This window comes from Quercus suber, unplaced genomic scaffold, assembly GCF_002906115.3.
Source record: "Quercus suber isolate HL8 unplaced genomic scaffold, Cork oak 2.0 scaffold_381, whole genome shotgun sequence".
In the NCBI taxonomy this organism is placed as follows: domain Eukaryota; kingdom Viridiplantae; phylum Streptophyta; class Magnoliopsida; order Fagales; family Fagaceae; genus Quercus; species Quercus suber.
In genome coordinates this window covers 32212-47524 of record NW_027069833.1, presented here as the reverse complement: position 1 = coordinate 47524, position 15313 = coordinate 32212, and the positions used below count along the sequence as shown (strand labels likewise).

Here is a 15313-nt window from a genome sequence, read left to right as displayed (position 1 = left end):
TTCAAGACTTTTCTAATTAAAAAATATAATATTTCTATCATTTGGTTCAATGTTTCAAAACTTTTCTAACTAAAAATAAATATTCTTTGTATCTTTTGGTTCAGTATTTCAAGACTTTTCATCCCTCACACATACACACAAAACTCTTTGCTTTTTAATTCACAATTTTCACCTCTTGCACTTCTATCCCTTTATAGATATCTACTCATAACCTTTTATGTCATCTCATGTCAAATACACATAGATCAAAAACGATGTCATGTACCTTCAATCTTTCGACAACACCTACTTAGTTCTAACATTGTTGTCTCATTTAATCCTAACATGTATGACTTGGCTATAACCAAGGAAGGGGCATACATTTTATATTAAGTGACAATGGCAATTAATATTTTGATGTTAAGGTCGAACGTTATGGATTTGTACGTTTTGTAAATGATGTGATTGACTGTGAGTGTTTGAAATGTGTATTTTATTTTAGAATGAGGAAGAAAGAGAAAAACTCATTCTATATCAACTTTTATTCTACAATATTCCTCAAAAGTTAGTTTTTTATTTATTATTTCTTATTTATCAATTGAATAATTATAATGAATATGTGTGTGCAATTTATTTATTGTTACTTTTTATGATGAACTCGTTATTAATAAAGTTTTATTGATATAATACATATATAACATTTTCTAAGACCACTTTACACAAAATATTACAACATTGACCGTGCATCACACGGTAACTTACTAGTTAATCAAAAGAGTCATTTATTGTTCAATAAAGATCACTTCTCCTATGCATGAGCCATGTTATTTGCTTCAATTTGAGAGAGAATACGTGAAATATTAGATGTGTCTTGCAAAACATGAGGTGTGGTTATATATATATATATATATGTTGGGTTCAAGTTATACTTGGTATAACTCTAAGTAATATTACACCACTTAATAACTTATTATTGAGTTCATATTTTGAAAATCCAACCATTGACTTACATGTTTTATATGTTCTTAACATGTATGCCAAATTTCATGTCAATCAAATGTAATTTACCATTCGATTCACAAACTAATCTTTTATGCATTATTTTAAACTACAAAAACTTGAATAAATAATTGATTGATGACATGGCTGTTGATTTTTTATTACCTTGAAATTTTGCAAGCATGGAGAATATAGAAAGATAATGTAATCTAACGGTGGATTTGCAAAATTTGCAACCAATTAAAAACTCTTGGTTGGTGTAACATTGCTTAGAGTTACACTAGGTGTAACTTGAACCTAACCCTATATATATATATATATATATTTATATATAATATGAGTGAAACATATGGTATTTTGATTCCAAATACTTCCTCTAAAGTAATAATGTCCACCATTACTTGCATTTTGGCCTTAGGTAATGCATCTTTCACTTTATAACATAGTCTAAAAGTCATAAGATTCTAAGACTAAGAGCATTCACATCCCATTATGCAACTCTATCCTATTTTACTATCCCAAAAAACTACTTTATCAATTATACCATACCATTTTACAACACTACCAACATTCCAATTTTTATTTCCTATTCTACTCATTAAAATAATATTTCTATACAATAAAATAATATATCTCTCATTCTTTCTGTTCAACACCACAAAAAAAAAAAAAAAAAAAAAAAACAGCAACCCATGACAGTAAACCCAGACCCACACCATCATCAATCACCACGGCAAACCCAAACCCATGGCAAACCTAAACCCACACCCAGATAGCAAACCCAGACCCATACCAGAAAACCCACCCCTTCACCACCCACGGCTACCCCCACCTCCACGGCTCCACCATAATTAATCACCACACCACCACCACCACACCACCACCAAACCAACCTAGTCAAGACCCACCCGATCTCTACACCGATCTCCACAAACCTAGACAACCATAAAAAAAAAAAAAAAAAAAAAAAAAAAAAAAAACCCATCCGCCCATCGAAACCCACCTTGCCAATCTCCACCTCAACCGCGCCGCCGTGCCGCCACCATCGATCACTGACCTAGACCACGCCTACCTCTGCCGCTACCACCACCACACGAGGGTTTCAAGTTTAAGGAGAGGAGAGAACAAAACAACCATGCCAAGAAGGAAGGTAAAGAAAAATGAAAGAGAGAGAGAGAGAGAAAAGTGCCTCAGTGGGAGAGAATAAAATATTATTTAAACTTATACAATCTTGCTACAGTGCCATTCTACATGTAGAATGGCACTGTAGCAAGATTGTAAAAAAATTTACAATTATGAGCATTGCAATTCTGGATGTGGGAGGTTTTTAAGGAAAAAATGCTAAATATACCTTACATATGACATTTAGCGGTCCGGATGCGAATGCTCTGAGGGACTAAAATATTTAAAAATTTAAGAAGGTTATTTAGGAAATATGAAAATTTTGGAAGATACATACACTTATTGCAAAATTTAACTAAATATAATGATAAAAATTAGATTCTTTCCATGTAGTATTTCATAAGACCGTTTTATAAGATAATTTTCTCACCTGTTGATAGAATTCCCTCATTGCATCAAACATTAGATACTATTACATAAGCTATACAACTTGTTAATTAGGGCATAAAAGTGCCAAAGACAGAAACACAATTGTGGCCTTTAAAATTGATGTCAAACAATAAAGTGATCTATATTATAAAATGGTATCGGAGGTCTTAATGTCTAGGCTTGTTTGTTGATCTATCGGCACTGACTGAAACTGGTTTGACCGCACCGATCCACCCTTCTTAGGGCTCCGCCGAAAGTTTCCGGCACTGTGGTTTGCGGCATCTCTTCAATACTGACATCAGACAGGTGCGGCCATCGGCACCGAGATGTGCACACCGTCGAGAACCNTGCATGGGTTAGTCATTCTTTGCCATTTGCGTTTTTTGAAAAAAAAAAAAATTTAAATAATAAAAAACGATGCCTGTCACTGTTTGAGTCAGTACCATGCAAGTTATTTTTTTCCTCTTTTGATCTCAGCCACACACGTCTTTTCCCTTTAGTTGTTTCCCATACGTCTTATTCCTTTAGTTGTTTCCTACTCAACTACTCTCATTAGTCATTTCTCCTCTTTACTCTCATTTCTGAGTCTTTTGGCTTAATATTGCTTGTGTTATGGTCATTGTTCCAAGTTATTTAGAGAATTGAGGAAAGAGAGTGAATTTTAGCAACGGTGTTGTTGAAATTCTAACAAAAGTATTAGAGAGAAAGAAAAAAGCGAGAGAGAGAAAATTTTGAATTTCGTAAATGCCATTATCGAAATTCCTGCTGCCCAGATGTAAAGTGGTCGAAGTGCCCAAAGGAAACCAATTGTGGCAATGACATTGTGTGGGTTTGGATAGGAAGGTTAGTTGCAGTGCTTTTTCCAGCTTCGCGTTTTCTCTTTTTTTCTTTTCTTTTTCCGCACTTGTTGACTTTGGGGGACAAAATTTACTGTGCGTGCACTGTTCACACACTGTTCACGCAATATTTAATATTAAAAGTGGGTCCCACAACACTATTCACACATTTAAAAATTATTTTGCTACAGTGTTTTCAGCAACAATCAGTTTTTATCAACTTTCAGCAACAATAAGTGCTATCCAAACGGACCCATTACCGAAATTGTAGGGAAAAAAATAATAAATAATTGTGGCAACCAAGTTGCTGAAAATGGAGGAAAAAAAATTCTACGTCCACAACATTTTTCACAACAAATTACAAGTGGTTAGTTGTTATTAGTTCAAATTTGAACCTAACTCTAAGATTACTTTTTTATCCCAATAATAACAATCAGTAACAACCTATCACTTATGATTTGTAGTAAAAATGTTATGAAAATATTGTCGACGAATCATTTCTAAAAAAAAATTGTGGTGCTGAAATAGAAGAAAAAAAAAAAGCCACAAATTGTTTTGTGGCAATGGCATTGCCGAAAAAGTGGCATTGCCCCTTTTTTTTTTTTTTTTTCGGCAAAGCCATTGCCACAAATCAATTTGCCTTTTTTTTTTCTTTCTGTTTCGGCAGCACAATTTTTTTTAGAAATGACATGTCCACAACATTTGCATAACATTTTTACAATAAATCCAAAGTGGCAGGTTATTACTGGTTGTTATTGTTAGATTAAAAAAGTAATCTCAGTGTTAAATTCAAATTTAAACTAATAATAACTAATTACCTGTGATTTATTGTGAAAATGTTATAAAAATATTGTAGACATAGCAATTTTTTTAATTCCTCCCCAGATTTCAGCGACCACTATTTTTTTTCCCTCCCATTTTCAGCAATGGCATTGCCACAAACTTTTTTCCCCTATTTCGGCAATGCTATTGCCACAATTGGTTTCCTTTGGGCACCCTAGCACACTTCGAGCACTTTACATCTGGCCAACAGGAATTTCAGTAATGCTATTGCCGAAATCCAAAATTTTCTCTTTCCTCAATTCCCTAAATAACTTGGAACAGTGACCATAACACAAATAAACTTGAGATTTAGCAATATTAAGCCAAAAGACTCCTCATTTCTCCTCTTCAGGTTTCACTCTTTAGACTTTTGCTCCTCTCAAGTCTCAGTGTCTCACTTAAGCCTTAAAGGCTTCAACTAACATTCAACCAAGCCAAGCAGTAAGCATTAAACACTAATTGATAGGGGTGGCACAAATTCAAGCCAAATCATTTTCAACATTGGCACAAGTTTATTTGTGTTCCTAGCTATTCAAGTAACATTGTATTAGGCTATACTCAAATAGGATCACGAATTAAAATTTTTTAATTATATTGTAAAGGTTATAGTATTTACTTCAAGATATATATATATATATATATATTTCATTGAGAGGAAGAACAAAGAGCCACAAGCCTACAAGAAGACAATCCCATCTTTCTCGGTATCGTCATGAATCCACTTTGTGCAATGTGTACATGGTCCCATATCTACTCACCTAACAAATTGTATGGCTCTTAAAGGATCAACTGCATCCAGAGGGGTCAGAAAATCACTGAATTGTGAAAAGGACAAAACCTATCCTGTTATAATTCTCATTTACCATAGAAATGCCAATTGATGTTAACACATAACAGAGCATGGGTTATATTGTCGTTTCAGAAAAAAATTTCCCACCGGTAAAATTGAATAAAAAGTAGGTGTAGTACTATCAAAGTATGCCAATCAAATTCATATCATGGTCCTACCAGTTATATTATCACACTTACCAGTCCCGAAATTATTGGATTGTGATGAAATAATAGAGGTTGGCAAAGAGAAATGAGGATATTCAATTGTCATTTTACGTCTCTCTGGCACGTTGAACGGGGTCATCACCCTTGGTACTCTAGTGTTTTATCATGATTCATTGCCAACAGGAATGAATGACCCCCACAAACACTGCTGCCAATCTAAGTTCTGTTAAGAAAAAAAGAAAAGAAATGAGCAACCAAAAAAAGTGGAGAAAATTGCTTTTTGCCCCTTTCAAAAAAAAAATCCAGCATTTTGCCATATTTTTCAAACTAAATAGGGAAATGCCCCTCTTTTGATAATCGAGTTTCTGAAAATCGATTTAAGCCCTATAGCAGCGTTTTTAAGGATCCTATAGTGACGTTTTAAAGATCTATAGTAACGTTTTGTAACTCGATTTTCATAAAGTTGAGTTACATGCAATTTTTTTCTTTTTTTTACCTATAACTCGACTTTATGAAAATCGAGTTACAAAACGTCACTATAGGTCCTTCAAACGTCATTATAGGATCCTTAAAAGACACTGCTATAGGGCCTAAATTGATTTTCAGAAACTCGATTTTCAAAAGAGGGATATTTCTCTAATTAGTTTGAGAAAGATGGCAAAATGCTGGATTTTTTTTTTTTTAAAGGGGCAAAAAGCAATTTTGTCCAAAAAAAAGTACATGTTTTGTTTCCAAAAAGAGAAAAAAAAGTACATCTTTAGGTTTTATTTTATATATATATATATATATATGAATATTGTACTGGTAAAACTTAAATATTCATAAATAGGAGGAATTACAAAGAAAGCATGCACCACCACGCACCCTTGGTGCGGGAGTTACTTCATAGGTATAAGTGTTTGTGGGATGTGAAGAGTAAGGGTCGGGATTCAAGTTTTCAAGAAGGAACTTTATATACATATACACTTAGATTAGGGTTAGAGTAAAATTTATATCTTATATAAAAATAAATAAATAAATAAATAAATAAAAATAAAAATAAAAACAAAGAGATCATGCTAGCATTTACTCTGATTACAAACTCAAAACAAGCAGGGTCACCGTCCAAATCAACCAATCAATATCAATATATATATATATATATAAAAGTAAAGACCTCATATGAGAGTGCATGAGCTCTTGACATGTGGCGTTTTAATATTGTATTTAGCTTTTTAAATATTTTTTCATTAAGTTGTTTTTACTATTATCAAAAAAATTACGTTAACTTCTTTTTACTATTATCTAATAGATGAATTGTTGATGAAAATTAAAACAAACCTTATGAAAAGCCCAAGCCCACTTATTCCCTTACATATTAGACCTAATATGAGAGAGCTTGAGCTTTGCCATATGACACTCTAATATTGCATTTAATTTTTTAACCTCTTCTTATTAAGTTGTTTTTACTATTACCCAAAAAATCACGTTAATTTCTTTTTACTATTATTTAAAAGATGGACTGTTGTTGAAGTTAAACCAAACTTTATAAAAGTCCAAGCCCACTTATTCCTTTATATATTATGACCTAAGCATTATCATTTCCCATGTGTAGATGAAAGCCTAGACCCTGACCCACTAACAAACTCTCTTTCTCCTCCCTTATGCATAAATGAAACTTGAAAACCAAGACCCTAACTCACTTAGAAGCTCTTTTCCTCCTTACAAACTTCCCTTCACACTACACACACGCTTCAATTTTTTTACAAACAACAGTTTGTAGTTTGGATTCACTGATCCTATCTGACCAAACTAACATTTCTACTCATTTTTCAAGTTTTAATTCAACCCTTTTGTGTAAATAAATGGAGATGTATGGTCAAAGAAGATATATAATCACTCTAAAAACAAAAAAAAAGGAAATGTACAGTCTAAATTCAACAGTCTCACTACTCTATTCTCTCTCTCTCTCTCTCTCTCATTTTGAGTGTTATATTAAGATTCCCCAAATTGAAGATAATATTCAATCTTACCAATAGGCTACACATTGGAAAGATCGTCTACAATGTGTTACCTAAAAATCACGTTAACTTCTTTTTACTATTAACTAAAAGATGGGTTGTTGTTAAAAATTAAACCAAACCTTATGAAAAGCCAAGCTCCCTTATTCCCTTACATATTATGACCTAAGCATGATCCTTTCCAATGTGTAGATGAAAGCCCAGACCCTAACCTACTTACAAACTATCTTTCTCCTTTCCCATGTGTAAATGAAATTTGAAAGCCAAGCCCCTAACTCACTTAGAAGCTCTCTTCCTCCATACAAGCTTCCCTTCATACTACACACATTCTTCAACTTCTTTACAAACAACACTCTTCAACATGTTTCGGAAAGCATGAAATTCTACCAAGTGACGCATTTTATGTAAAGAGAATTGAAATATTTTCAAGTACCAATTCAAAGATAAGGAAAAATTAAATATTGACTTTTTGTTTCATTTGGTTTGATGTTTCAAGACTTTTCTAATTAAAAATATTATATATTTCTATCATTTGGTTCAATGTTTCAAAACTTTTCTAACTAAAAATAAATATTCTTTGTATCTTTTGGTTCAGTATTTCAAGACTTTTCATCCCTCACACATACACACAAAACTCTTTGCTTTTTAATTCACAATTTTCACCTCTTGCACTTCTATCCCTTTATAGATATCTACTCATAACCTTTTATGTCATCTCATGTCAAATACACATAGATCAAAAACGATGTCATGTACCTTCAATCTTTCGACAACACCTACTTAGTTCTAACATTGTTGTCTCATTTAATCCTAACATGTATGACTTGGCTATAACCAAGGAAGGGGCATACATTTTATATTAAGTGACAATGGCAATTAATATTTTGATGTTAAGGTCGAACGTTATGGATTTGTACGTTTTGTAAATGATGTGATTGACTGTGAGTGTTTGAAATGTGTATTTTATTTTAGAATGAGGAAGAAAGAGAAAAACTCATTCTATATCAACTTTTATTCTACAATATTCCTCAAAAGTTAGTTTTTTATTTATTATTTCTTATTATTTCAATTGAATAATTATAATGAATATGTGTGTGCAATTTATTATTGTTACTTTTTATGATGAACTCGTTATTAATAAAGTTTTATTGATATAATACATATATAACATTTTCTAAGACCACTTTACACAAAATATTACAACATTGACCGTGCATCACACGGTAACTTACTAGTTAATCAAAAGAGTCATTTATTGTTCAATAAAGATCACTTCTCCTATGCATGAGCCATGTTATTTGCTTAGAACCGACTAAAGTATTTATATATATATATATATATATATAGCGTGAAGCGTGATCCGGAACACGGAGCCAAAAAAAGTAAAGTGTGAAGTAAAAAAAAAAAAAAAACAGAATGTTAGCGTGTGAAGTGATGTTAGCGTGCGCGTGCCTATCAAAAAATAAAAAATGTTAGCGTGTGTCAGGAGGACTGGAAAGTCTGAATAATCTCAGTGGTCTCGTCCAAGTTGTCTTGCATTTTAATAAGAAAAAAGAAAAAAAAAAGAAAAACGATGCCATATTTGGTTACTGTTTAAATTACTGTGTAAGTTATTTTTTTCTTGTTTACTCTCAACCACATACGTACTATGAAACTGAGTTGTCTCTCTCTCCTTTTTAGACTCAATTCACACACGAGAAATTCTCTTTTGCAAAATTATGGCTTCTAGCCGCAATGTCTACCTCACTAGTTTTTTTTGTTTTTTTTTTTTATAAATAAAAAAACTCACTTTCGTCTTTTATATTTGATACTATTGATTGCTTTATTTAATTTTCTTGTTAAAGACATATTCTTATTGTGTATTAAAAATATATGAAGGACTGTCTATTTATATAGACAGGATATGTGTGCTTTACTTGCAATATGAGTGCAATACCCACCCAAAAAAAAAAAAAAGAACAATTGGCCTAAGCTCATTACGCTTATATTCTAATAGCTCTCTCAAACTCATGCTGGGTGAATAGAGACCAACAGCCCCTCTCAAACACAGTCTTATTGTATATTAAAATCGTATAAAAATAAATAAGGGACTGTCAATTTATATAGACAAAATATGTGTACTCTATTAGCAATATGAGTGTAATATAAAAAAACTTGGAACAATGTGTGCAAGTGGAGATCCTAGCACTAGGTGACCTCAAGGGTGAGGTGAAATATGTTCTGTGCCATGTAGCCAATTCCTATTTATAAAATATTATTTTTAGTTGAATCCAATCATTGTTAGTTTTTTACGTTACAGTGACATATCTGTTATAAATAAACAAGCTTGCTCATTGGTGGCTAGTGAGGTTCTAAAATTTCTCTCTCAATTTCTCACTTCTCTCACTCTCTCTATCTTTGTCTTTCTGTCATCTATCTCAAATAATAATGGCATTCAAGAAAAACCTGCTAGTGTGCAGACCTTGTGGAGCTTTGCATAGATTCCATGTCATTCTCCCACACTTCTGAGGTTGAGAAGCTCATCAATAACTTGGTTTAATAATATTTTAATCCCGTTTATTCTTTCTCTCTTCTCTCTGTGTCAGACTCTTTCTCTCTCTCTCTCTCTCTCTCTCTCTCTCAATTTGTCTCTGACTTCTCTTGTCTCCCTCTCTCCGTCTTTAGGGAAGGTGTTGGAGCTTTGGGCCTGAATAAAAGGTGTTGGAGCGGCGGTGAAGGAGAGTTTTGTGGGGACAATTACGGAGGCAAGATCATCGTGGTCAAGGGGCTGAGGATTTTGGTGGATTGGCGTGGTGGGCCGTGGGTTTCTGGCGGTGGAGATCGGTGAGTAATTTGCCTGAAACCTCTTGTAATTCGGTTTAGTTGGGAAACCCTGAAACCTCTTGTAATTCAACATGTGGCCCTATAAAGCAAGTGGTGATTAATTGCCTTCCACTGAAAGATTAAACGAAGTATTCCTTAATTTAAATAATAAGCCATAATTAATTCTTTTGAAATTGGGGTTGGTAAGATAATCCAGTACCCTATAATGGAGCTTAGTATGGTTATTACTTATTACTGTAAACTTTGACCTCAAAATGTGGAAGATTAGCAAATTGAAGCTTCCTTAATTTATATGAGAAAACCGGCCGGTTCTAGTATCTAAAATTACATAAAGGACAAAGAAATAAGTCAAATAGATATCATCCCAATCTTCTTCTAGATGTAGTATGCATTTGGGATGAGCTAAATTTTTCGGCTTATCTCTACTTTCAAGTTGAAAGGAACTCATTAGTAAAACTTTGCTTTTTGATGGGCAAATAGATTACTTTAGCGAGTGTATCCCCACCCACAATGGAAGGTAGCAGCAGCCCATTTCTTAAATTTCAAAAAAAGAAAACAAAAAAGAAAAAAACTTTTGTGAGTGTACTTCAAAGTTCAAATTGAATGGGCCTTGATCACCATGCCAAAAAGCCAACAATTCACTTCAAAGGTCTCATAGCTTAGTGGCATGTCCGGATAGCTCAATTCCAATATGAGGTTTCTTCTCTAGCTCAATGTAGCCAAAAGTGAGGGGGAAGAAACACAAAAATCAAAAACAAAAACAAAAAAACTCAACAAAATCAAATATTGGAGAGACCATACCAGATTAAAGAATGCATATGAGAGGATTCTTTATAATTATTCACAAGAAAAGGAAAAAAAGAAAAAAAAAGAAAAAGAAAAAGATCTTAAATGACATTTTTTTCAGCAAAATAGTGTTTCCTACAAAATATTAACAAATATAATTCAAGCACACACGATTTATGAAATTGTGTAGCACCCTTAAAATTAAAGAACTTCTAAGAATTTTAAATCTCGGAGTTCATTTTGACAATAACAAGGAAAGTAAGAATAAAGAAGTAAACCAAACATGTTTAAATTAGTATTATAATAAAAGCTGTACTAATTGCTAACTATTAAAAATTCCTTGATATTTACCACAATTGCCATTCATAGGCTCAAATCATTAAGGACTTCAGGCAAAGGAGAATGCAAGACTACCTGCTTGCAAGTTCTGAGACTGGCTCTTGAATTAGATGTTGAATTCGTTGAAATGGATTTTGAGGTAGTCATCCCTTGATATTTAGATGATTAGATCCCTCCTCCCTTTGGAATATAAACTATGAAGTATTAATTATTGACTTGTCCTTACATAACTGTCATAACTACCACAAGAAGTTCACTCTACACTATTTTATATTTTTAATTTCGGGTTCATAATGTAAATCTTAAGTCTTAAACTTCTGTCTTCATTTGTGTTAATATGTAAGACATATAGTGTTGAAAACCTAAACTAGTACATTGAAATTTGGTCTGAATATTTGTTTCTGCCATATATAACTATATCTAAAGTTCATTTAGCTTTGTTGTTTTCTTTAATACTCCCAACTAAAGTGAAAAATTTCAGGTGGCTTCTGATATTGGCATGGCTGAATGCATGTACAAGCGTGCCAATAGCAAAATAATTGTCTCAAGCTATGTGAATGGAGGGAAACCTTCAAATGAAAGACTTGTTAATCTGATTGCATGTATGCAATCAACTGGAGCAGATGTTATTAAGCTTGTTATTGATGTGGATTATATCACAGATTTGGCACCGGTTTTCCAGATGCTTGCTCATTGCCAGGTTTTTTTTTAAAAAAAAAAAAAAAACTACCCTTAACGGTCCATAAACAAAATACAATTGATGTCACAAATTCAACAGCATGCATATTAAGTTACGTATTGCTTTCCTCGTATTAGTTGTGACATTCTTAATGGGGCGCAAATTTTCACAAGGACATCACAAATTTGCAAGTATTCATTATATGTTGGTTGTGACATTCTCCAAGTATTCATTGTAACATTCTCTAATGGTCTGTAGTTCTCTTTATTGTGTTTACTGTGATAAATTCTGTTCTCTGTTGCTATTATAATTCTATGAAGCATGAATGTGTTTCGGGACTCAGGTGCGGGTGTAGGACTCGGCTATTGTTGGAAAAGGTGGATACGGGTGCGGCGGGATTCGGTGATTAAAAAATTATTAAAAATATTTTTATTTATATTTTTAATATATTGCTAAGCATACTTTTTCACATTATATAAACATATACCAAATTTAAAAGCAATAGTAGATAATAACTAAAATATGATGTTCATAAATTAAGTACAACCCACAAAATTGAAACTAAAACATTCCACAAAATTGAAAGCTAATTTCAGTTAATTTATCAATTTCAAGTCTAAATATCTATCCAATAATTAAAATAATGCTGTTAAAATAATTTTACTATTAAAATATTCTTTAAAAAAATTACTATTAAAAACGCAGGCTCAATTTAAATATTAAAATAGTTTTATTATTCATATATTACGTGTGGGCCATAGAAATAAAGCTTTTACACCCAGTCACGTGCTAGGTTCCCAAGACAAAAAGAACACATAAAACAAGGCAAGGAAAACAAGGCATGGACGAGCGGACAAAACGAAGAAAGCGAAGAAAGGAGAAGAAGAAGAAGAAGAAGCAGCCGCCTCTGCCATGGCCATGAGTTCGTCGATTGAATCGCACAGAGAAGAGAGAGCACACCTGAAGCCGAGCACACCCAGACTCGCAGAAAGGGAGAGCACAGAGAAGAGAGATGAGTTTCGGCTTGAACCGGCCATATCGGCGGTTTCGGCCGAAACGGCCCGAATCGACCCGAGTCGGCCCAAGTTGAGCCGTGTCGGCGCAAGTCGGCTTCACCACGTGGCAGGACGCGGGTGCGGCGCCTCTGGCGCCGCGTCCGTGCTTTCCTTTTCCTAATACAATGCAACACTAAAAAGTAACATTTGTTAGAAAGACTCATGGCTTAAGATATAACATGGTCTCTAGAACGCTATAATGCAGCATTTCAAAACAACCTTAAACGCAGAAATTCAACAGCATGCATATTAAGTTACGTATTACTTTCCTCGTATGTGTGACATTCTTAATGGGGCGCAAATTTTCACAAGGACATCACAAATTTGCAAGTATTCATTATATGTTAGTTGTGAGATTCTCCAAGTATTCATTGTAACATTCTTTAATGGTCTGTAGTTCTCTTTCTTGTGTTTACTGTGATAAATTCTGTTCTCTATTGCTATTATATGTTTCCTAATACAATGCAACACTAAAAAGTAGCATTTGTTAGAAAGACTCATGGCTTAAGATATAACATGGTCTCTAGAACACTATAATGCAGCATTTCAAAACAACCTTAAACGCAAAAACTAAAAAGCAGAGTTAGAATTCATCCTGCACCTCTAGTACTTTCTTTGTTTTCAAAAGTTTTTCAGGCATAAAGGAATATCAGATATTCCTCTTTCTACTTATTTTTTCGAATTAAATTAATTTAGTTTTCTTTCTGTAGTATAAACAACATTAGTCATTTACTACTTCTATGTGTATCTCCAGGTGCCATTTATTGCTATTGCAGTGGGTAGCACAGGTCTAATAAGCCAACTATTGGGTCCTAAATTTGGTGGATTTTTAGTGTATGGATCTCTGGAAGGAAAATCAGTACCTGGGTTGCCAACTTTAGTCAGCCTTAAACATGTTTACAAACTTGAATACTTGAATACGTGAGTACAATTTTTTTTTTTTTTTTTTTTACTTTATTTAGGATTAGGATTTTCAAAATTGTGTTATCGAGTTCATGCTACATTTTCTAAAAAGTTTTACAAAAGGTCTTTTAAGTTTTTTGTATATTCTTGCTTTAATATCTAAATAAAGTATAATAAAAAAAAAATTGAACTCACGGCTTGTAGAATAAAATTGCCATGAAGAAGTTTACTTAACATAAAAGGATATAAAGTTAAGATTTTCATAGCGGTAATTACACAATTTGGGTAAATGCGTATCTAGTTACATTTAGACTTCCTCGGATATGCATAGCTCATAGACTAATAGACTCTTCATTCTATAATGCAACAAGAACTGACGCTGATAAGGTATTCCATTTGTAGTTAAAGAAATTAGTTGAGAGTATTTTTTTTTTCTTCTGCGTGAGTGCAGGCTAGTCCCACTACCCTTCTTTTTAATCATCTACCACCCTTCTTATTAATAACCTTACTCCTCTTCAAATAAAAAATTTAAAAAAAAATTCTATATATATATATATATTTTATAGAAATAATGTCGCACATCTGTGATATGTTTCTGGACAAACTACATATCCTAGTGGTGGATGATATGCAGATGCGTTTGAGGATCTTAGAAGTGATGCTTCGGACAATTTATTCTTGTAATGGTAGGTGATTATATTGTGATTATGTTTGTCACAAATCAAAAACAAACATAAATTTACGTTTTTAATTTTGTTTGTTTGTTTCATTTTAGTTACTGTATGCTCTAGCGGACAAGATGCACTGTCATTAATTCGTCGGAACAAAGAAATGTACGATATTATTTTATTAGATGTTTTCAGGCCGGGAATGAGTGGATTAAAACTCTTACATCATTAATATAGAGACGAATTTGTCCGTAATTTGTAAGTACATTGTTACACCTAAACAAATGCTTTCTTCACTCACACATCATTAAAAATTTAGCTAATTCAAATTACAGACAAATTTGTCTCCATATTAATGAGTTGTAGGAGTTTTAATCCACTCATTCCTAGCATGCAAACACAATTAAAATAATATTGTACATTTCTTTGTTTCGGCGAATTAATGACAGTGCATCTTGTCCGTTGGAGCATACAGTAACTAAACGCTCTGTTTGTTTTGACGTAAAATATTTTCAAAAAAGTATTTTCTTATTTTACAATGTTTGTTTTGCATTAAAACATTTAGTCAAAAGTAAAATATTTTCAATCAACTAAATCAACTAGGCAAATTTATGTAAAACATTTTACACTTCAAATTTAGGTAAAACATTTTACATTTTCTTTCAAGCTCTCACCCCGATACTCCATCAAACCTCACTCCTTAGTGCCTTTCATGCTCTCTCCCTTCTCACTCTCAAGTTCTCCCTCCCACAAACCAAAGCCACCAAGCCACTCTCAGCTTCGTCGGCGCCACTCATCTGCGGCAACTCTCATTGCCAACTCACCTCTGCCATCGTCACCTGACTCGCCTCCACACCTCTACCCACCGAGTTTGGTT

General features: G+C 33.2%; 1 long non-coding RNA gene across 1 annotated transcript; it reads left to right on the top strand.

Moving 5' to 3' along the window:
- Positions 1-9531: 9531 nt before the first annotated feature.
- On the top strand, positions 9532-11835 carry LOC111997377 (uncharacterized). The gene is made up of 3 exons (XR_002881357.2): positions 9532-9692; positions 9848-10006; positions 11613-11835. It is a non-coding gene; the product is annotated as an uncharacterized LOC111997377 (long non-coding RNA).
- Positions 11836-15313: the final 3478 nt, after the last annotated feature.